The sequence below is a fragment of the Aedes albopictus genome, chromosome 1 (genome assembly GCF_035046485.1).
Source record: "Aedes albopictus strain Foshan chromosome 1, AalbF5, whole genome shotgun sequence".
Taxonomy (NCBI): domain Eukaryota; kingdom Metazoa; phylum Arthropoda; class Insecta; order Diptera; family Culicidae; genus Aedes; species Aedes albopictus.
In genome coordinates this window covers 54,524,643-54,546,600 of record NC_085136.1, presented here as the reverse complement: position 1 = coordinate 54,546,600, position 21,958 = coordinate 54,524,643, and positions in this window count along the sequence as shown.

Here is a 21,958-nt window from a genome sequence, read left to right as displayed (position 1 = left end):
TGATTCGATACAGAGTGGAACATGGAGAAAGACGGCCACAGCCGAAGGTCATCGACCGTCATCGGGGATGGCTGACTTCGCGATTCGATAAGCCGGCATTTGTGGAGCGATTGTTTATGGAGAGTAACACCGACGATCTATCCAGCGGTGATCTAGTTGGAACCCTAAGCCGTGCATGTGACGCCGCTATGCCAAGGCGATCCCTACCCAGAAATGGACGCAAAACGGTGTACTGGTGGTGTCCAGAAATCGCAGAACTCCGCGTATCCTGTTTAAGAGCTAGAAGGAGGATGCAAAGGGCTTGTACCGATGAGGATAGAATTGAACGAAGCGAGGCCTACAGGGCGGCTAAACTGGCACTGAATAAAGAGATTAAGACTCGTAAGCGGGCGTGCTTCGAAAATCTCTGCCAGGCAGCCAACACGACCCCATGGGGTGATGCCTACAGAGTAGTCATGGCCAAAACGAAGGGCGCGTCAGCACCCCCAGAACGCTCCCCAGAGATTCTGCAGAAGATCGTGGAAACGCTGTTCCCGCGCCACGATACAAGACCATGGGCCCCCGTTCCTATAGCCAAACCGGCCATAGCGAGGTAGCCCCGGTGACGAACGATGAACTCATTGCAATAGCGAAGTCGCTTAAGTTGAACAAGGCTCCGGGTCCGGACGGTATCCCGACATTAGCCATCAAGACGGCCATCGAGGCTAAGCCTGACATGTTCAGAATGACTATGCAGATGTGCCTAGACAGAGGCGAATTTCCGAGGAGGTGGAAAAGGCAAAGATTGGTTCTACTGCCCAAACCCGGGAAGCCATCTGGTGACCCGTCGGCATACAGACCTATCTGCCTGCTGGACACCGCCGGAAAACCGTTGGAACGGATCATTCTGTCGAGGCTGATGGTCTATACCGAGAAACCCGATGACTCTGGTCTCTCGGATAACCAGTTCGGCTTCCAGAAGGGTCGATCGACGGTGGACGCTATTAGGGCTGTAACCAAAACGGCCGAGATAGCGCTCCAAAAGAAGCGAACAGGAATCCTCGTCTATGCTGAAGTGGCAGAGGGAATGGGATTCCTCCAGCAAGGGTAGATGGACACATATGCTCATACCGAGCGTGTCCATGTGGAAGAGCAGGCCCCATGGCGAGGTGAATTTTCACTTGACTCAATTTCTGTCAGACCATGGGTGCTTTAGGTGGTATCTGCACAGATTCGGACACGCAGGCTCCCCCGCATGTCTGGAGTGTGCAGACTGCGACGAGACCGCGGAGCATTAGCTCTTCGAATGTCCACGTTTCGTGGAGCAAAGGTCGAGTATGCAGGAGGTATGCGGTAGAGATATCACGCCTGACAACATTGTTGAAAGGGTGTGTATGGGGGCGGACAAGTGGGACTCCGTTACTTCCACGGTTTCTCGAATCGTACTTGAACTACAGAGTTAATGGCGAGCCGAACAACAGCTAGTTAGTTGGCCCCCTTCCGTACCAGGAGCTTGAGTTCAACGGGTAGTCTAAGTACTAGCCAGGACCCGAGCCTCCAGGGGAGAGTGAACAACTTAAGGCGGTAGCTGGTGGAACGCTTACTATTAGAGTGTACTCATGTACGGTCCCCCCCCCCCCCCCCCTTCTCGAAGTCATCCCTAACGGGCGTACCGCGAAGGTAAGGAAGAGGTTTTTAGAGTAGGTAGATCCCCACATCACCTGAGGAACCACCTCTTGGGTATCTGTTGCAGATTTTCTCATTCTATTAAAAAAAAAAACAGTATCAGGTTTTTTTTACCGAACTTTCAACAGCTGAACGTTCGGTAATCAGTTCGGTAATCAAATCAATTACTGAACGTTCGGTAATGGCTTTTTCTCGAGTTGTCAAAAACTACAGATTTTCTCCGGTAATTTCGGTAATGCTTTTACCGGAGTTTTCAGTAGTTTGGGCAAATGGTTTACCGGAGGTTTTCGGTATTAAGGTTTTATTTTCTTTTAGAATGAAAAAAAAACTGAGTTTGAAGTAGTTTCAGATTGGGTTTTAATAACAGAGAAATTTCATGATTGCTCTTTGGTTTATTTTGTTTAGCTTGTATGATGAAAATTCAGGGATACAGATGACACAGTCACTCGAGTTCTCCAGAAACAGCTCTCGGAAGAGAAAAGGTTGCACCTGCGGGTGTTACGTGATGAAGTTGTTTTCGGCGTGTGAAGGACCTTTCCTTCAGGCTACATACTGGTTCGCTCTGCCGAATAACCACAAAAGACGAACCATATCTAAGTAACAGAACAGAATTTAGCAATAAGGAAATGTCTCACAGCCTCTCAGTCTTACCAATTTCCACTTCTTTCGACTGCACGAAAAATTGCAGCCACCGGTCACAAAACACTAATATTGCAAATGGCCATCAGTTTGAAAGCTCCTCCTGAGATTGCACATAATTACCATACTTCGGTAAACGATTCCAGCGGTTTACAAAATTGTACGGTAATATTTTACCGTACCCTGTAGCAATACAATTTTACCGTACAATCGTATTATTTTTACCGAATATCATCAAAATAAATGTTAAGTAACGAACGTTTCGGTATTATTTTACAGTACTACTGTAAAATAAAGCTTGTTTACCGGAAAATCAGTAATTTTTAATGTTTACCGGAGAATTTCGTTAAAAAAAATACCGAACTCTGAAATCTAATCTAAGTGTGTATCACTTGGAACAAAATGCGATAAAAATAGTCGTCACGAAAACATAATCGCCCAACCCGGAGAAAAAAATAAAGTCAAGTCAATCATATTTCGGTCGCAAACAAGCATATTTATGCACTGACTTTTATATAACCCTTTTTGAGATTGTATTTCGCATATTACAATAGATCTAAGAATAATGTAAGCTTGAGTTGAGCAAATTTTATGATCTGATTGGAGCAATAAATATGTTTTAATCAACCATATTATGCTTACATCAACAATATTTATGCTTGATGATGATTTGACAGCTCACTTAATCTCATTGTTAATTCAAGCATGTTTATGCTTAACTTGACCGTTTTTTTTTTCCTTCTAAACCATAGGGGGATAAATCTGCTCATCAGACACCCTAACAGGAAGGTTAGGGTAGTGTGGGGATGAGGCCGTCTTCTACAATGCCGGTAGAAGCCAGGACTACTCTCTCCTCGACCCACTAAAACACATTCCTATGGTCGCCAAACCCTACGTCTCTCCGGAACCACCAAGAAGGTATTGCTTCAGAGAGGGGCTAGTGCATATCGCACCCTCAAGGTTAGCTGCCGTAGCCTAGCAGCAACGAACATCGATGACTCGCTCTGGAGAGTCCATCACGATAGCATGCTGGCGCTTAGCCAGTTTCCCGAGTGGTCCTCGCCACTCCCTTTGTCCTCGGAAGGCGGGCAGGGTCAACCCCGCCCGCGCCCTACTGCTGAGCGGACATCAAGAACTGATGCCCACATGCAACCCGATCTGACCTGCTGAAGGCAAGGGTATCACTACCCTTCAGGCCTTATCAGCTGCATCCGTAGGTTGCAGACAGCAGGGTCTCACCTACCCCGACCCTTGCCGGGGACCCCTTTCCAACCGCGGGCTCAGATCCAACCCAGTAGACTGACGCCACGACAGCACCGCTACCGGGACTTCCTCTCCGCGGCCACTTACTCGCTGTAAGGGTCGATCTCGACCGCAGGGCACCGGTATGACCTACGAAGCCGACTTCGAACCCCTGGACCACCTCTTGTACTGCATCTGGACTAGCCATTCTCCGAGTCCACGCGCCACCTCCTTTGTAGCTCCCAGACGATATGGGTGATAGCCGTTGAAACGGCATTCCAGCTAATCTCATCCCTACACATTCTCTGGACCAAGTTGTCCGGAGTTGTGTCCTCCCCGCATGTGGCAAGCATGCGGTCACGCATTGTGCGAAAACGCGGGCACACGAACAAAACGTGTTCCGCCGTTTCCTCTAAACCATTGCACACTGGGCATTCGGGAGAATCCGCATGCCCGAAACGGTGTAGATACTGTCGAAAGCAACCATGACCTGTAAGGACCTGTGTCAGGTGGAATGAAACTTCCCCATGGCGCCTATTAATCCAACTATCTACCCTCGGTATCAACCTATGGGTCCACCTTCCTTTGGTGGAACTGTCCCACGCGCGCTGCCATTTGACCATAGAGGCCATCCTGACAGTCTTGCGTATGCCTCTTGTGCCGCGCATTTCGAAGCACTCCATATCCTCACTGATAAGAATGCTGATGGGCACCATACCAGTAATGACACAGAGAGCGTCGTGTGACACGGTACGGTACGCGCTTGCAACCCTCAGACACATAAGCCTATAAGTACTTTCCAGCTTCCGTCGGTAGCATTCAGTACTTAGCGCGGTACCCCACGCCGGGCCGCCATACCTAAGTATGGACGTAGCAACACTAGCCAGAAGCTTGCGCTTACTGGCGTACACCGCTGAGCTAATGGACATCATCCGGGACAGTGCCGCAATAGCTGTGGAGGCTCTTTTACAGGCATAATCGACGTGGCTACCGAAGGTAAGCTTATCGTCGATCATCACGCCCAAGTGCTTGACAGAGCGCTTCGACAGGATAGTGCACTCTCCTACACTGATCTCCGTCTGCTGCGCCGACTGCATGTTGTTAACAACCGTCACCTCTGTCTTGTGGTGAGCCAGCTCCAGTTTTCTGGACCGCATCCACGCCTCCACAACCTTGATCGAGTGGTCGGTAGTCAACTTCACCTCCTCGATCGTTTCACCGTAGACTTCGAGCGTAATATCGTCGGCAAATCCGACAATCACCACTCCCACTGGGTACTCTAACCTCAACACCTCGTCGTACATGACATTCCATAACACCGGACCCAGGATGGAACCTTGCGGGACTCCTGAGGTTATGTGAAAGCACTTCCGACCCACCTCCGTGTCGTATACTAGTACGCGATTCTGGAAGTAGCTTCCGAGAATCTTGTACAAGTACTCCGGTATCCCCAGACGCAAGAGCGCATCAGCAATAGCAGCCCAACTGGCGCTATTAAATGCATTCCTTACATCCAGAGTCACTACCCCGCAAAAGCGAATTCCCCTCCTCTTAGGCTCGAGTGCTTTCTCGGCGGTTTTTGTAACCGACAAGATAGCGTCTACGGTGGACCTCCCCTTCCGGAAGCCATACTGGTTGCTCGAGAGACCATTTACGCCCTCAGTGAACTTCAACATTCTATTGAGGATGATCTTTTCGAGCACCTTCCCCGCCGTGTCAATCAAGCATATTGGTCTATATGCCGACGGGTCTCCGGGTGGTTTCCCCGCCTTTGGCAATAGTACCAGGCTCTGCCTCTTCCAAGCTTCTGGGAAAACTCCCTCGTCCAGGCATTTCTGCATAGCAGACCTGAACATCTCGGGAGCTTCTGCAATAGCTACTTTTAAGGCCAGGTTCGGAACTCCGTCCGGACCTGGGGCCTTACCTACGCTAAGGGACTTAGCTATCCCCGCAAGTTCCACATCGGTGACCATTTCCTCATCGCCAGCCCCAGTCCCCGGCTGTCCTACGAAAGGAGGCCAAGGACTAGGATCATGACGCGGAAAAAGTCCTCCAATGATCCCCTCCAACATCTCTGGAGATTGCTCTGTAGGAGCCATCACACCTCTCGTCTTGGCCATAACGATCCTGTAGGCATCACCCCACGGGTTCGTATTGGCACTCTGACAGAGACCCTCAAAGCAGGCCTTTTTGCTTGCTCTTATCTCGGTCTTGAGCGCGGCTTTTGCAGCGGCGAACACCACCCGCCGTTCGTTTCGCTCTTCCTCTGATCGTGCTCGCTGCATCCGCCGCCTAGCCCGTAGGCAGGCGCGGCGCAGGTCCGCAATCGCGTCGGTCCACCAGTAAGCCGGTGGCCTCCCATTTCTAGGGTGGACTCTCCTAGGCATGGTCGCATCACACGCACGTGAGAGCACCGCTACCAGCTCGTCGCCGTCTAAACCGAGTAAGTTTCGCTCACGGCGGAGCGCTTCCCTAAATACCTCTTCGTCGAAGTATGATGTCTTCCACCTACGAGGGCTTGGCCTTGGCCTAGCCGCCTCTTCTTCTATCCGCTGTCTGCTGTTGTTGTAATCGATACTGTAGCGAACCGCCAGGTGGTCGCTGTGAGTGTAGCCATCATCTACTCTCCAGTTCGAACTACTTGTTAGGCCAGGACTACAAAAGGTCACGTCAATAATTGACTCCGCTCCGTTTCGACTATAGGTACTCTTGGTGCCGACGTTAGCCAAGTCGACATCTAAGATGGCCAGTGTTTCTAGCAGGATCTGACCCCGCTGGTTCGTGAAACGGCTTCCCCATTCCACAGCCCAGGCATTAAAGTCACCCGCTATTACCACCGGCCTTCGCCCTGTTAGCACGGTCGTTAAGCGATCCAGCATTTGCGTGAACCGCTCGATCGGCCACCGCGGAGGCGCATAACAGCTACAGAAGAAGACCCCGTTTACTTTGGCGACCACGAAGCCCTCATAGGTAGTAGACACCAACTCCTGCACGGGGTATTTACCCGTCGTCCATATCGCCGCCATTTTCCTGGTCCCATCCGAGACCCAGTTGCCGTTGCCGGCGGGTACTCGGTATGGGTCCGAAATGATGGCGATATCCGTCTCCCACTCAGAAACCGCCTGACAAAGCAGTTGCTGAGCCGCATCACAGTGGTTCAGGTTCAGCTGCGTTACCTGCACTGTGATTTGTTGCTCACTGCGGCTTTCTTAAAGGCCGGGCACCCTGGACCACCCATCGCATGTCTGTTTTTCGAGGTTTTCCCGGTACAGATCATGCAGATGGGCGGACTCGTGCAGCTTTGGGCCTTATGACCTTCAGCGCCGCATCGCCTACACAGTTTGCGCCTGTCGGGGCCTTTGCAGTCCCACGACTTGTGTCCTGGTTCCAGACACCTGAAGCAAACCTCAGGTGGCTCGTGGAATGTCAGGTGACAAACACACCAGCCCACCTTAATACTCCCTACTTTAACGGACTTTTTAACATCCGCCACAGGTAGCTGAACCAGAGCTATCTGTGTCCCTGCTGGCCCCTTCCGCAGCCTGACGGCTGTGGCGGCCACCTGAACATCGCACTGTTGCCGCAGTGCCGTGACGAGCTCTTCCGCTTCGGTGATCTCGTCTAGGTCTTTGACCTTCAGAGTCGCCTCATGCGTAAGAGCCCTCACCTCCACTCCATCTCCAAGGACCTCTTCTGCCAGCCTCTTGTAGGCGGCGCCCTTGTGATCCTTCTGGCGCTTAAGCTCCAGGATCATTTCGCCCGTACGAGTACGTCTGATACTGCGTACGTCGGCTCCAAGACCCTCGAGCTTGGCGTCGCACCTCATCGCCTTCAAGACGTCCGAGTATTTCGACTGTTCGGTCTTGATGACGATAGCGTCACCTTTTTCGCGCCTGGCACCTGCCTTCCTACGCCTTGGCTTGGCGACCTGCACTTCTACCTGCGGATTCCCCTTTTTCTTCCTCTTCCGCTCTACCTTTGTCCAAGGAGGGTCCTCTCCTTGGATCGCCCTGCTCTGCGGCTGCTGAGGGCCCACCATTGGTCGCAACCCCTTGTTCCCATCGTTCCGGGACGGGCCAGCCTTTTCAGGCCCACCCTTCCCAGCTTTCCGGGAACCCTGGCTGGGGTCCGACTTTCCGGCATTACCACCGGCTTTCGGGGTTATTATACGCCTGGCCTTGCGGGCGCCGCCAGACAGCTCCTCACCTGACGGCTGCCTCGCCCGCTTCTGCGAATGCTTGTCACGTTTGTCACGAGCATTCGCTTCCACTCTCTTCGGACTACCCGCAAAGGAGAAGGCCTCCGTTTGTGTAAACTTAGACGCTTTCTCCTTTGCGGGTTCCGCCGCTGCTGCAGCCAGCAACGCGACCGCGTGCTCTTGCTTGGCCTCATCGACAGACGCTCTAAGCCGAAGCACAGAGAACAGACGAACATGCTCGAACAAAATTGCTTTAAAATCTTGTGTAAAGAAAAAACAAGCTCAGTAGCGACATCGACGGTGACTTTCCCACTCAAAAACTTGTTTCGACACCATGATGGTGCTTTCTGAAGAAATATTTCACTTGCGCACCTTTAAATTTTCCTACTCACATTCTGAGCTATATTTGCTTAAATAACAAGATGTTTATGATTATTTCACTTATCCAGCAACAAAATTTGAGCAACCCATTGATAATTAGTTTCATTATTTTCAATAAGAAACAAGTTGAACAAGAATTCAATAATTGTTTTCCAAGTAAAAACAACACATTCTCTTGGTGGAACTATACTATCGTGCACACTTGGTGACACTAGCGCCAAAAGCTAAAACAACGGCAAATTTGTACCCCGATTCAAAATGTGACAGCGCCGCGTAATGGCCACATTTCCAGTTATTTCAAAACAACCGTTGCAATGCTTTACACAACTGCACTACATGAACTTGGACGTCTGTTCTCTGTGGCCGAAGCAAGGCCGTTTTCAGGTCCTGGCAATAGAGGTAATCTCGTTCAAATGTATGCGTGCCTTTTTAGTAGATGTAGTTGTGAAACTGCGAGGAAAATATTTGCACTCTTGCCCCGGACGTTAGTTTTATCATTATTTACCCGTTTTACCCAATTCGATTGGGTAATATTTGCATATGCAATCTGAATAGCCTTTCAATCGGCGTGCACTTTTGTGTGAGGAAAAATTTGCGCTAGTGTTCGTGTGTTGAAATGTCACTTATCTCTTTTTCCATAGAGATACCCAAAGTACCGAAGTACGAAAGTACCCAAAAGTGAGTTCATTCCATCCAACTTCGAGGTTGCGTGCGGGAAGCCAATTTTGAGTTGCTGGAGTCGATGTTTAGGTAGGTAGTTTGCATTTAGGCGTATACGGCCAAAGTACCTAAAGTCAAGGTTCTTTTTACTCAACCGTCAGTTAAAATTACTCAACTTTCGGTACTGTGCCACTTACTCAATTTTGGCTTCCCGCATTGAACTCTCAAAGTTGGGTTGTTTTGCTATTCACTCTCTGACAACAATAAAGAGAGCGAATGAAACAGGATACAAAAAAGAACTCAAAAGTGAGTTTAAAAATACTCAAATTTGGGTTCTCTTGTTTTTCAGTGTAGAGATTTCAACCTAGGAGAACAGACAAATAGACGTATCACTTGGAACAAAATACGATAAAAATAGTCGTCACGAAAACATAATCGCCCAACACGGAGAAAAAAATAAAGTCAAGTCCATCATATTTCGGTCGCAAACAAGCATATTTATGCACTGACTTTTATATTGTTGGGCCGCCACCAAACCAGACGTCGCACAATCAAGTCGCGACGCGACCTTACTCGCGACGTTTTTGAATCATATCAAAAGTAGTGCGCATCCTTCCCGTTGTTGTCAGCAACACAGCGCACTAGATGCGAAACAGTTGCGACACTTGTGGACCAAGATAATAACAATTTTTGATTGAATGCCTGTCTTGATTCCAACCAGATACACCCTTTTTGAGATTGTATTGCGCATATTACAATAGATCGAAGAATAATGTAAGCATGAGTTGAGCAAATTTTATGATCTGATTGGAGCAATAAATATGGTTTAATCAACCATATTATACTTACATCAACAATATTTATGCTTGATGATTTGACAGCTCACTTATTCTCATCGGCATGTTTATGCTTAACTTGACCCTCAACATGAGGGTTGAACTAACTATATTGGATGATTGGTACACAGACATTTGTTCATAATATGTTGCATACACAAACATTTGTTCATAATATGTTCTATGAATGAGTGTAATCAGTTTCGTACCTTTTAATTCACTATGTTGCTTATCCTTTGACAGATACGCGTATTTCGACTACCACTTGTAATCTTCCTCAGTGTCAGTTATCCACTGAAGAAGTCATCGCATTCACCCCGCTTTTATATTAAAATCCTTCCGCTACTATTGTTACCTAAAAACTACCTACACCTTTTTTTTCCTTTATAAAAGTACCTAGTATGTAGCTTATTTTGGTACCTATGTATTCCTATCACGTGCACGGTACATAGGTACCAAAATAAGCAACATAGGGCGGAATTAAAAGGTACGAAACTGATTACACTCATTCATAGAGGGTATTCTGCTTAGAGGGTTCGAAAAGTCGGTACAAGATCATAATATGTTATTTTTATTTCTAAAAATCATAATATTGATAATAATTTAGTACAATGAGTTTCTTTGCGTGTTCTTTATTTACAGTGACGATTCGTTCATTGAGAGCTCGTTAGATGGGCTGTCTCGATGGTTGGATGTTCACTGGTTGGGGCAAAATCCAACTAAAAAGCACTGTCAATGTCAAAATAGATGTCAAACGAGTCAGACGAGTCTGACCGCCGTCGCATCACAGCTCCTGTATACAGAACGTTTGCGCAAGTATGTGATTGTTCCGTGACGTATTTCTCGTCACTGGCGTGTGTCTAGAGCATTTTGATCAGTTGTCAGTTGCCCAAACAAACGAACACGATTCGCTAATCGGGGTGCAGTCGTGACCCAACCAGCGAATCCGGACTGTACTTGTGGTTCCGATTAAATAAACAACTCCTGGCCATGCATCCGAGTTTGGTTCAGGTAATGAGTAATACATAATACATATACATATACATATACATATACATATGCTTGGTTTGAGAATTTGATGGTTGATGTTCAATGAAGTTGATTCAAACGAAACATATGCTTGGTTCAATCATCAAATCAGTGCGACACAACCATTTGTGGCAATGGACTACCCGCTTGGCCCACACCCACAGTTGATCAGCAGGAGTAAATCCATTTTATTTTGTATGGTGAAAAGCATCTAAACTAGAGTTACTTGAAATAGAAAGCTTTTACTGAAAAAATATTTGGTAGGCTTAATAGTAGTCACCATTGTGCACAACCACTACCGAAAATTTTTTCGAATAATGTGTTCCACTTCGATAAATTTGCCTTTAGATGCTATTCGCCATACATTATTTTTGCGATTTACTTTTAGCGATTTTTTCGCGCATAGAAGCTAGCGCCACATTGGTCGATGCGGAGAGTAGGAAAACAGCCGATGTAGGTAATTCATTATACTAAGCATATTATCGAAGCTTGGGTGAACCATAGGCAAAGTTATAACAATCAGACAACATTTCTGTCCGTGAATAACGCTGTGGTTAGCAAATCCACTGAGTGTAGATGGCGGTAGTAAACAAACATCAAACAGGAGCGAAAACGATGCGAACGCGCCACCAACGAGCGATTTGCGAACTACCGAGTATTTGAACAATTCGTTAAAAAGGAGAACGATGGCAAGTGAGTAGAGCGGTGATTCCCAAAGTGGGTGAAATCGCCCCCCAGGGGGCGAAAATCAGGCCGAAGGGGGCGAAAATGTGAAAAACCAAAATTAGGGGGCGAAAATACTAGAAAAGGGGGCGATTTTTTGAATAATTGAAAAAAATCAAAAGTATTGAAATACTAGTCCAGAATGTCAACTGAATCATTAAAAATCCCTAACATTTCAAATTTTGTTGTTTCTAGGATTATTTATTGAAAAATGTCTGTATTGAGATCGACTACATTTTACAGATTTTTTTTTATGTTTATGAGGACTTTTCGTCAAAATTCCAAGAAAAAAAACACAAATAAGACTGCTATATGAATTTCCTAAATAATTCCTAGGAATTATGGAGATCTATCATTATACATATTAAGAAACTATGAAGAAACTTTTATAAGAGATTATGAGAAGAATCGTTTTTAACTTGATGAGAAAGTTTTGTTTTTAATTCATGGGCGTTTTTCAATCAAAATCATGATGTTTCAGGCGAATTTCTGAACACGTTTTGGATGGGAGCTATCACACATTGTTTGAAAATTTCAAACTTATTACTAGTAGCTATTTTGATTTTTTCCACGAATTCAGCGTTGATTTCCCTCAAAACCGAGTAATGACTGTTGCATATTTACTTATTTGACAATAGAAGTTTCTCCAATTTATACTGGCTTTTCATTATTTGCGTTTACTTTGAATAGCTGACTACATTTGAAAATACACAGATATATTCCTGATTTGTTCTTTCTATATAAAAAATATTTTTTTAAATTGAATTTCAATATCCCACCAGTGGGAGAACCCTTTTCAAAAACACTAGTTAAATATCTGGTGTAAGATAACGAGTTTTCGTAAATGTTTACAATCCATTCTGTTTGCTCGTTTTTGTTCAAGAATATGTACAGCACAAACATGATTTCAAAATGTATTGTTATACATGCAATAATGCGTTTTTTTAATAAAAGATACTAATTTAGATACATTAAATATCAGTTTCACCACAGTAGTGTCAAATAGTGGGTTTTGAGGGTTTCAGCTCAACAAAGTTTCAGCCTTTTTCATTAAAAAAAATAAATCTCATTTAGGGGGGCGAAAAAGTTTTTATCAAGCTCCAAGGGGGCGATACCTCCTAAAAGTTTGGGAAACACTGGAGTAGAGTAAGACGTCTGTTTGTCTGTGCTAGGAGTAAGATATTGTATGATGTGAAGCTACTCCGCGGAGATAGGCCTATTGGCCTATGAGGACGCAGAGCTCTATATATACACTCCCGTTCAAAAGTTTGGGGTCACCCCCTCAAAAACATGTCATTTTTTTAGGCCCATATCTCCGCCAATTTGCGTCCGATTTCAAAACCCTAGGTTTCATTCAAAAGATAATAAGTCAAAGAAACTTTGAACATGATTTAAAAGAAACTTTTTCAAAAAATTTTGTATGTAAACTTAACCCAAAGTTGCCAAATTTTCTTAAAAATGAATATAAACTTACGGCAGTGTCAAGTTGGGTCGACCAAATTTTAAGATGAGAGCGGTAATATGAACCATTTTCTATTAGCTTTCAACTGCTTTTTACAGAACTTAGCTAAAAAATCTAGAAAAAAAGTTATTAGGTAAATTAATCCACAGAGATTAATCCTTGATGTCGTCGACCAAAAGTTTGGGGTCACCCCTCAATATGATGTATCGGCCAAAAGTTTGGGGTCACTTTCGCAAAACATGGAAAAGTGATTTGGTGATATCTTCGTCATCTATAGTTCAATTTTAATTATTTTTGGCTCATTTCAAAGATAATTAACTAAATTTACGTTTGATGTGTTTAACTTAACGTATTTAACGTTTTTTGTATATAAAAATGTTATGTAAAGTTAGCACATTTTACCACGCTTCAAAAAATGAGGCAACTTTACGTTAAGTTTTGGTATGTAAATTTCAACAAATATGTGTGGTTCAATGTCTATGCAGTAAGTATCATTCATTTTGTTTCAAATAAGCCAAGAAGAATTAAAATTGAATGAAAGATGACAAAGATATCAACAAATCACTTTTCCATGTTTTACGATAGTGACCCCAAACTTTTGGCCGATGACATCAAGGATTAATTTACTTAATAACTTTTTTTCTAGATTTTTTAGCTAAGTTCTGTAAAAAGCAGTTGAAAGCTAATAGAAAATGGGTCATATTACCGCTCTCATCTTAAAATTTGGTCGACCCAACTTCCAGCGACACTGCCGTAAGTTTATATTCATTTTTTAGAAAATTTGGCAACTTTGGGTTAAATTTACATACACATTTTTTTGAAAAAGTTTCTTTTAAACCATGTTCAAAGTTTCTTTGACTTATTATCTTTTGAATGAAACCTAGGGTTTTGAAATCGGACGCAAATTGGCGGAGATATGGGCCTAAAAAAATGACATGTTTTTGACGGGGTGACCCCAAACTTTTGAACGGGAGTGTACCTTTCTTAAGTGTCCTTTCTTTCCCATCCCTGTCACGAGAACGTGAACTTCCCTCAGCGTGGGAGCAGGATCCCTTCCGTCCTCTGCTGCACTGGCGTAGACGTTTCCTCCGTTGCCGTGGTCTCCCGTGTCTACGTTCTCTACACCATTCAGGTACTAATCGATTTGGTGCTTCCTCCTTTTGATCACCTCACATTCGTCCTTATCCATGCATATTTCTGCTCGCGATACGAAGCCGCTGCGGAGTGCGTTGAGCTTCTGCTAGAACTTACGTGTTTCTTGAGAACGGCACAGCAGCTCCATTTCCTCGAGCTCCGCTTCTCGCCGGTAGTGTTCTTTTTTCCCCCGAAAGCTGTTTCCTTTTCTGTTGGTATGGTTCTACGTTCTGCCAGGTTTCTTGCTGCAGCAATAGCTCCCGCGCTGTATATTCTCTCCAAAATCCCTCTGCACTCCTCGTCGAACCATTCATTTCGTTGACCCCGTACCACGTCTATCTGATGGTGGTCTCGGCTGCGTCTTTGATGACTGCTTTTACTGTACTTCAGTAGTTCTGTAGAGGGGCCACATAAAAGTCGCCCTCGTCTGGCAACACACTTCGTCTGGCACTCTTCGTATGCGTTTGTATTTTGACATTCATGGCTATCAGTTAGCGACCGACTACTGTACGCTATCGACACGGCGTTATCACAGACAAACAGACATAACACTTGCGATTTTTCAATCGACCATACTTTTAACGATCATTTTAAATTTTCATAGTTGTGGCTTTCACAACCAGAGGCGCGCGCATCGTTTTTCTATGCGTTTGACGTTTCACACTAGCGCCTTCTGTTGACGATATTGCACAACAGAGTGATTCGTGCAACTTTTCCACCAGGTGATGGTAGTGTGAACTGGGCGATGGATTTCCATGAAAATCGTTCAAGGTGTTACGTCTGTTTGTCTGTGGCGTTATCATAATATTTTATGACATTCACGCATCGTTTTCTTCGAATTTCTGCGGGTCGTGGTGGGTGCATTGGATTGACCGTCACGTTTGCGGAGCACCGCACTTACAGACCAACGCATTAGGAATTACGATGAGCGTGAAAAGGACAGCATAACGAGCACATTTTTACGACCAATTTGTGCACGGCTTGCACGACCGAAGGCAAGGTAAAGGTGATTGTTTTGGAACTCTTGGAAGGAGACTTATTGGTACCAGTCATTTGGATCAGTGCGACATCTATGTGCTTTTTATAATTCATCGGGTCGGTGTGATCGGAATAGGAAATTAGTTTACAATCGTCGTTGAAAGTATGGAATGCATTTTTAGAGGGGTTGAGATCATCATCAGCTATCCGGATGGACTTTGAGACTTGTGCTTTGAAGAATTCAACTCTTGTTGTTACATATAACGCATAAAAACACTGAAGTGTCCTACTTGTATGTACACAAAGGAGGTCAAAATCTTCGTTTCTTTGCTTGGATTGGCAGTTACACCATAAAAAAGCGATTCCCTATGTCTATGTTTCACCTTAGCAGTGACCGGTCAGCTCATAAATAATCTAATCTATGTTATCGGTTCAGCTTTCGGTATAAAAAAAACAATCACAACAAACGCAGTAGGCGATTCTTTAAAAACCGCTAACCCGTCAATCAAGTAATATTCATTTACTGTACGTGTGAACGTGTATGTTTATTCTGTTTATTTTTTTTCTACTTATGTTTTCAAGCGCGCGTAAAATTCTCATCAAGCTGTCTGCTTGTGCATCATGCCGGTTTGCCTTGTTTACCTTCACGCACTTGTACTCTATCATAGAAGAATGCGAGCGAATAGCATTGACCGTGATTTTCATACATATAATACCTACATGCATAGCTGTCAATTCTGCGCAGGAGCCAATTTTCAGCGGAAATTGACCACACGAAATGGAATGCGTTGACAGAAGTTTGGCAGGTCTACTGTCACCTAAAGTTCTAACTACTTCAAGTAAGTATTCCCATTAATTTATTTAAAATAAAGTTCAAACTACTGTTACAAAATGTAAATATTAGATCAAAAACAAATGTTCAAACATCTGCTTTAACTCGATAGAATTTTCACTAGTGTCAAACAAATGTTTACTCTTTAGTTCATTGCTTGTCAAATATTTGACCCCGTGTGCTGGGAGCTATAACGATTTTTTTTTCATTACAAAGATATCAAAGCGGAAGGGAGATGATCAAAAGTTTACAATGATAAGGCTATCATATCGTGCAAAAGATATGCGATTGCGTTTATTGGAACTGTTATATTACCATACCCACTTATTTACATGATTGCTGCGAAAGCTGCTAGGCATATGCCAGTTGATGCATATCCCTAGCCGCCTGCAGATGGCGGAGTCGTTCTTGGAAAAGCTTTTTTTTCGTGCAGTGAATCCTTTATGAAGGATTGTTTCATCGTAAAACTTTTATTTTTAGAAGGAAAAAACTAAAGAAACATCTGTAAAAACCTGTGTAAATAATATCATTACAAAATGTTCAAACCGACAATTTTCAGGTGTGCAATATGTTTTGTTTTTGACAGCATCAGCATTTATGCGTTTTCACTTAGCATTCGGTCATTACTAGAGCAAGCGTTTGTTATTGGCTTATTACCCTTATTACCTTGTCATATACATATTTTAACCCAGTGAATAAGTTGAAAAAAAAACGGAGGCTGAAAATCAACCGAAAAATATATGATCGCTTTTCTAATATTGCGCATTTAGTTCGCCACTGGACCACAGAAAACAGACGTTTAAGCACAGAGAACAGACGTTTAAGCTCGATAAAAAATACGTCGAAATCGTGTGTAAAGGATTTAAGTGTACCTCAACGCCACCAACGGAGACTGCTCCACATATAAAGTCGATTTGACCCCACGATGGCAGTGTTCATCTTTAAAATACACTAGCCCACAAAGCGACACGAGTGCCAAACAGCCAAAAACGGCGAGCACTGGAAACAAATATGACAACACAACAATGCAAGCGATGGGACGCTAGCGCCGCGCAACGGGAGCATAACCACATACTTTGAAATGACCGTTACAAAGTTTTACACAAGCCAGAAAGTGAAGATAGACGTCTGTTCTCTGTGGTTTAAGCTCGAACAAAAATACGTCGAAATTGTGTGTAAGGAATCTAGACGTACCTCAACGCCACCAACGGAGACTGCCCCACATATAAAGTCGATTTGACCACACGATGGCAGAGTTCAACGTTAAAATACACTAGCCCACAAAGCGATACGAGCGCCAACGGTCAAAAACGGCGAGCATTGAAAACAAAAATGACAACACGACAATGCAAGTGATGGGACGCTAGCGCCGCGCAACGGGAGCATAACCACACACTTTGAAATGACCGTTACAAAGTTTTACACAAGCCAGAAAGTGAAGATAGACGTCTGTTCGTCTGTTCTCTGTGCCAAATCCTGTTAATGTCTTCGGCGCACTATTTCTTTGATTTATCTGAATAAGTGCTCTGAACACACCGAGTTGATTTGTTGCAATCGCGCACTTTTATTGGCGTTCATGCACTCTTGAAAACTCGTGCGAAAGTTCAGTGGTGAACTAAATGCGCTATACAATTTCACACCGATCCACCAAGCGTTTGCATTCACGCGCATTTCGTTCAAGCGTTTGTATTTAAGTTGGTGTTATTCAAGTCGATCCCACTGAAATTCCTGGGGAAGCGTATTTAAGCGTGTAATGTGTGGCCAGTTGATAATCGCCATCAACCGTGCTTGGCGCGTGAAAGTATCAGTTTTGTGGAATATGTTGCGAAGAACGGTCGTTTAGCGCGTGCCAGAAAAATAAAACCGGTTGGAGGATTCTGTCGAGAGTGATTCGGGCATTATTCTGATTAGCGGTGAAACATTCCAATATTACATATAAGTATTCGCCAGTGGAAATAAATTTTCGGTTTCTGTTGTAAATAAATCTGTATAATTGCAGTGTAAGGTAAGGTGAACAAGATATATTAATGTTTCATTTACATTACAAGTTAAATGTCAGATTGTATTGTAAAACCAGCAAAACAGAATAGTCGACTAACTTTATTTTTCTTATTTTGGATTTTTCTGCAGTGGAACAGATTAGGTGCGGCCTGAGACCTTATTTCTTTCATCGCTTCACGTATAACAGAACAAGGAGAAACGCACTTTACGTAGGTATTTCTTGATGATATTAAGCATCATTGAATTCCAAAGGTTTATAAAGAAGCCTACTGTTTCCTGCCCATTTTCACTATTTTTTTGCCGATGCGCTCAAGAGAGAATATAAAAACAGGTTTTGGACAACTCGAATCAGAACTCGAACTAGCTATCCATTTTCCATAATAGATTCGGGGGATTTTTGTTACTGCTGTTCATCTGTAGCACAGAGAACAGACGTCCAAGCTCATGTAGTGCAGTTGTGTAAAGCATTGCAACGGTTGTTTTGAAATAACTGGGAATGTGGCCATTACGCGGCGCTGTCACATTTTGAATCGGGGTACAAATTTGCCGTTGTTTTAGCTTTTGGCGCTAGTGTCACGAAGTGTGCACGATAGTATCACAGAGAACAGACATCCAAGTCCAGTTCCGAAACTGTGTAAGAAATTTAACGGCCATTTGAAATCGGCAACACAAGTGGCAATAGCGTGGCGCTGCAATCGGTTAATTTCCCATACTAATTTTATTCACCACTTGAAATGTTTCAATTCACCACTTGAAATGTTTCAATTCACCACTGACTGTGGCAATATGGTGTTTGGTGGCGTTAGTGTTGTCATCGTGTATTGGTTTGCAACCTTACTCAAGTAAAGATTCAAATCCTTACACAAATTTCCGAATGAAATTTGTTCTAGCCTGGATGTCTGTTCTCTGTGATAGTATAGTTCCACCAAGAAAATGTGTTGTTTTTACTTGGAAAACAATAATTGAATTCTTGTTCAACTTGTTTCTTATTGAAAATAATGAAACTAATTATCGATGGGTTGCTCAAATTTTGTTGCTGGATTAGTGAAATAATCATAAACATCTTGTTATTTAAGCAAATACAGCTCAGAATCTGAGTAGGAAAATTTAAAGGTGCGCTAGTGAAATATTTCTTCAGAAAGCGCCATCATGGTGTCGAAACAAGTTTTTGAGTGGGAAAGTCACCGTCGATGTCGCTACTGAGCTTGTTTTTTCTTTACACAAGATTTTCAAGCAATTTTGTTCGAGCATGTTCGTCTGTTCTCTGTGCTTACATGCTAGTAGCACTTTGAGACATTTCCCCAAGATTTTTTTCAGGAATCCACCCAGAAAAGACTCTCGGAATTCTCCCAGGATTTCCTTCTAAAACTTCTCTAGAAAATGCCCCACGAGTTTCTCTAGGCATTCTTTCTTATATTCTCCCAGACATTTCTTTTTTGAATACATTCCAACTGTTTGCGCAGAAATTCCAGGTTTTTCCTAGAATTCCATCAATTTAGAGTTTTCTAGAAAAAAAAAACAACAAGAAATTATTCAATATTTTCTTCAGGGATTCCCTCCAAACATTCTTACAGGGACACCTTGAGGGTTTCCTCAAGTGATAGTTTTAAGGCTTTTACGAGAATACCTTAGAAAATTCTTCCAAGAATCCCTCCGGGAATACGTCAATTGACATTCTTATGAGATAATGTTTTGAGATAAGTATATGCAGTATAGGAGTATTAAGCTGTATTTAGAGAAACTCCGGCAAGGATGTATTCGGAACAAAACAACTGATGGTTTATGTGTAGAGAGTAGAGGTCCAGGCTATTCCAAGATTGCTAATAAGCATAAACAAATTGGATGGTTGACTATGATTACTGATACAACTACAGTTGGCATAGGCGCCAACTTAGGGGGGGGGGGCAAGCATGGCTGGTCCCCCAGGCCCCCCTCTAGTTACGCCAATGTTCGCAAGTAAGTGCAGAACATCCTTGTTGCGATAACAATTCGCGACTGTATTTTAGCGTATTCAAACCGCTAAGTGGGAACCAAGTTTCTATCGAGGTTCAGAATAAGAAACGGAATAAGAAAGGAAAGTAGTGCACTTGTGAATTATATGCCGCTTGTAGTCACATCATTAGGTGGCGCGAATTAATTGGAATAATAAATTTTCTTTGATTGATAGTGTAGAATAAGTAAGTAAAACCAGGAAATATTTGGATAGTGTACTAATGAAGTGTCCTTCAACTAGACTGCAGCTAACACCTCATAGATCCGGCAAAGCCGATGCCAGCTGACGTTTGCCAAACTGGATGATAGAGCAAAGAAGAAGGTTGCACTGAAAAATTGTAATATGACCATACAAACATTAATATAAGTGAATTAATAAAGTGTTTATTTTAGCTTTAGCTTATCCACCTATCTGGAGGTTTTGATTTGCTTTTCTCTACTCTTCGGCAACAATCCTGGTCATCAGCGATGACCAGATCCCAGACCATTCGTCAGAGTAGAAATGCTGGACATTTCTGTCTTAGTGGTGCAGCTAGAACGCTATTAGGGCCTAGGTAGTAAAAAGCAGTTGAGTGCGTTAAATTTAAAACTGGGACTCAGAATGTTAAGTTTAAAAACAGCTGGAGAAGAGCAGTAAGAGATGTTAAGTATGACCGATATAGGCCTTTTCATCTGACAGGCAGTGGCCCTACCAACGGAAGAGCAGCTTGGCGCAGCTACACTTGAAGATGGCTGGAGGGATATCCGATCCGCCATAGGTAGTACCTCGGCTACAGCACTAGGCTTCGCGACTTCGAATCACACAAACGACTGGTTCGACGGCGAATGTGAACAGTTAAAAAACGTGAAGAATGCAGCATGGGCGAGAATGCTGCAACACCGTACGAGAGCGAAGGAGGCACGTTACAGACAGGCGCGGAACAGGCAGAACTCAGTCTTCCGGATGAAGAAGCGCCAGCAGGAAGAACGAGATCGCTAAGCGATGGAAGAGCTGTACCGCGCTGAGGACACACAAAAGTTCTACGAGAAGCTGAACCACTCGCGCAGAGGCTGTGGCATGAAGCCGACATAGTCACGAGATAATCACGAGAATATTCTCACGAGCGAGCGTGAAGTGGTCGAGAGATGGCGGCAGCATTACGATGAACACCTCAATGGCGATGTTGCAAGTACCGAAGGTGGCGTGGTAACAGATCTAGGAGAATGTGCACAGGACGAAAGACTTCCGGCCCCTGACCTCCAAGAGATTGAGGAGGAGATTGGCCGGTTGAAAAACAACAAAGCCGCTGGAGCAGATCAACTACCAAGCGAGCTTCTAAAATACGGTGGAGAAGCACTGGTGAGAGCACTACACTGGGTCATTACCAAGATTTGGGAGGAGGAAGTATTACCGGAGGAATTGATGGAAGGTATCGTGTATCCCATCTACAAAAAGGGCGACGAGTTGGATTGCGCGATCACATTACTGAGCGCTGCCTACAAGATACTCTCTCAAATTTTATGCCGCCGTCTGTCACCGATTGCAAGAGAGTTCGTGGGGCAATATCAGACTGGATTTATGGGTGAACGCGCTACAACGGACCAGATGTTCGCCACCCGCCAGGTGTTGCAGAAATGCCGCGAATACAACGTGCCCACACATCACTTGCTCAACGATTTCAAACCGGCGTATGATACAATCGATCGAGAACAGCTATGGCAGGTTATGCACGAAAACGGGTTCCCGGATAAACTGATACGATTGATCAAGGCGACGATGGATCGAGTGATGTGCGTAGTTCGAGTATCACGGACACTCTCGAGTCCGTTCGAATCGCGCAGAGGGTTACGGCAAGGTGATGGTCTTTCGTGCTTGCTGTTCAACATTGCTTTAGAGGGTGTAATTAGGAGAGCGGGGATAAACACGAGTGGGACGATTTTCACGAATCGAACTGGACAAGGAACAACATCCTCGGTCTCATCATTCTACCATGATAGTGTAGAAATTGTAAGCAGCGCGAAAAGCAACCAGTTGGATATAGTAGAATAATATAATACATTTAGGCGCTGTACAAAAAGTGGAAGTGCAGCTGCCCATTGGAATCCCCTAGGAATGCCCTATACAGTCGACTCTCCACAACTCGATATCCAAGGGACCATCGAGTTATACAATTATCGAGTTATAGAACATATGGGGAGAAAAAATA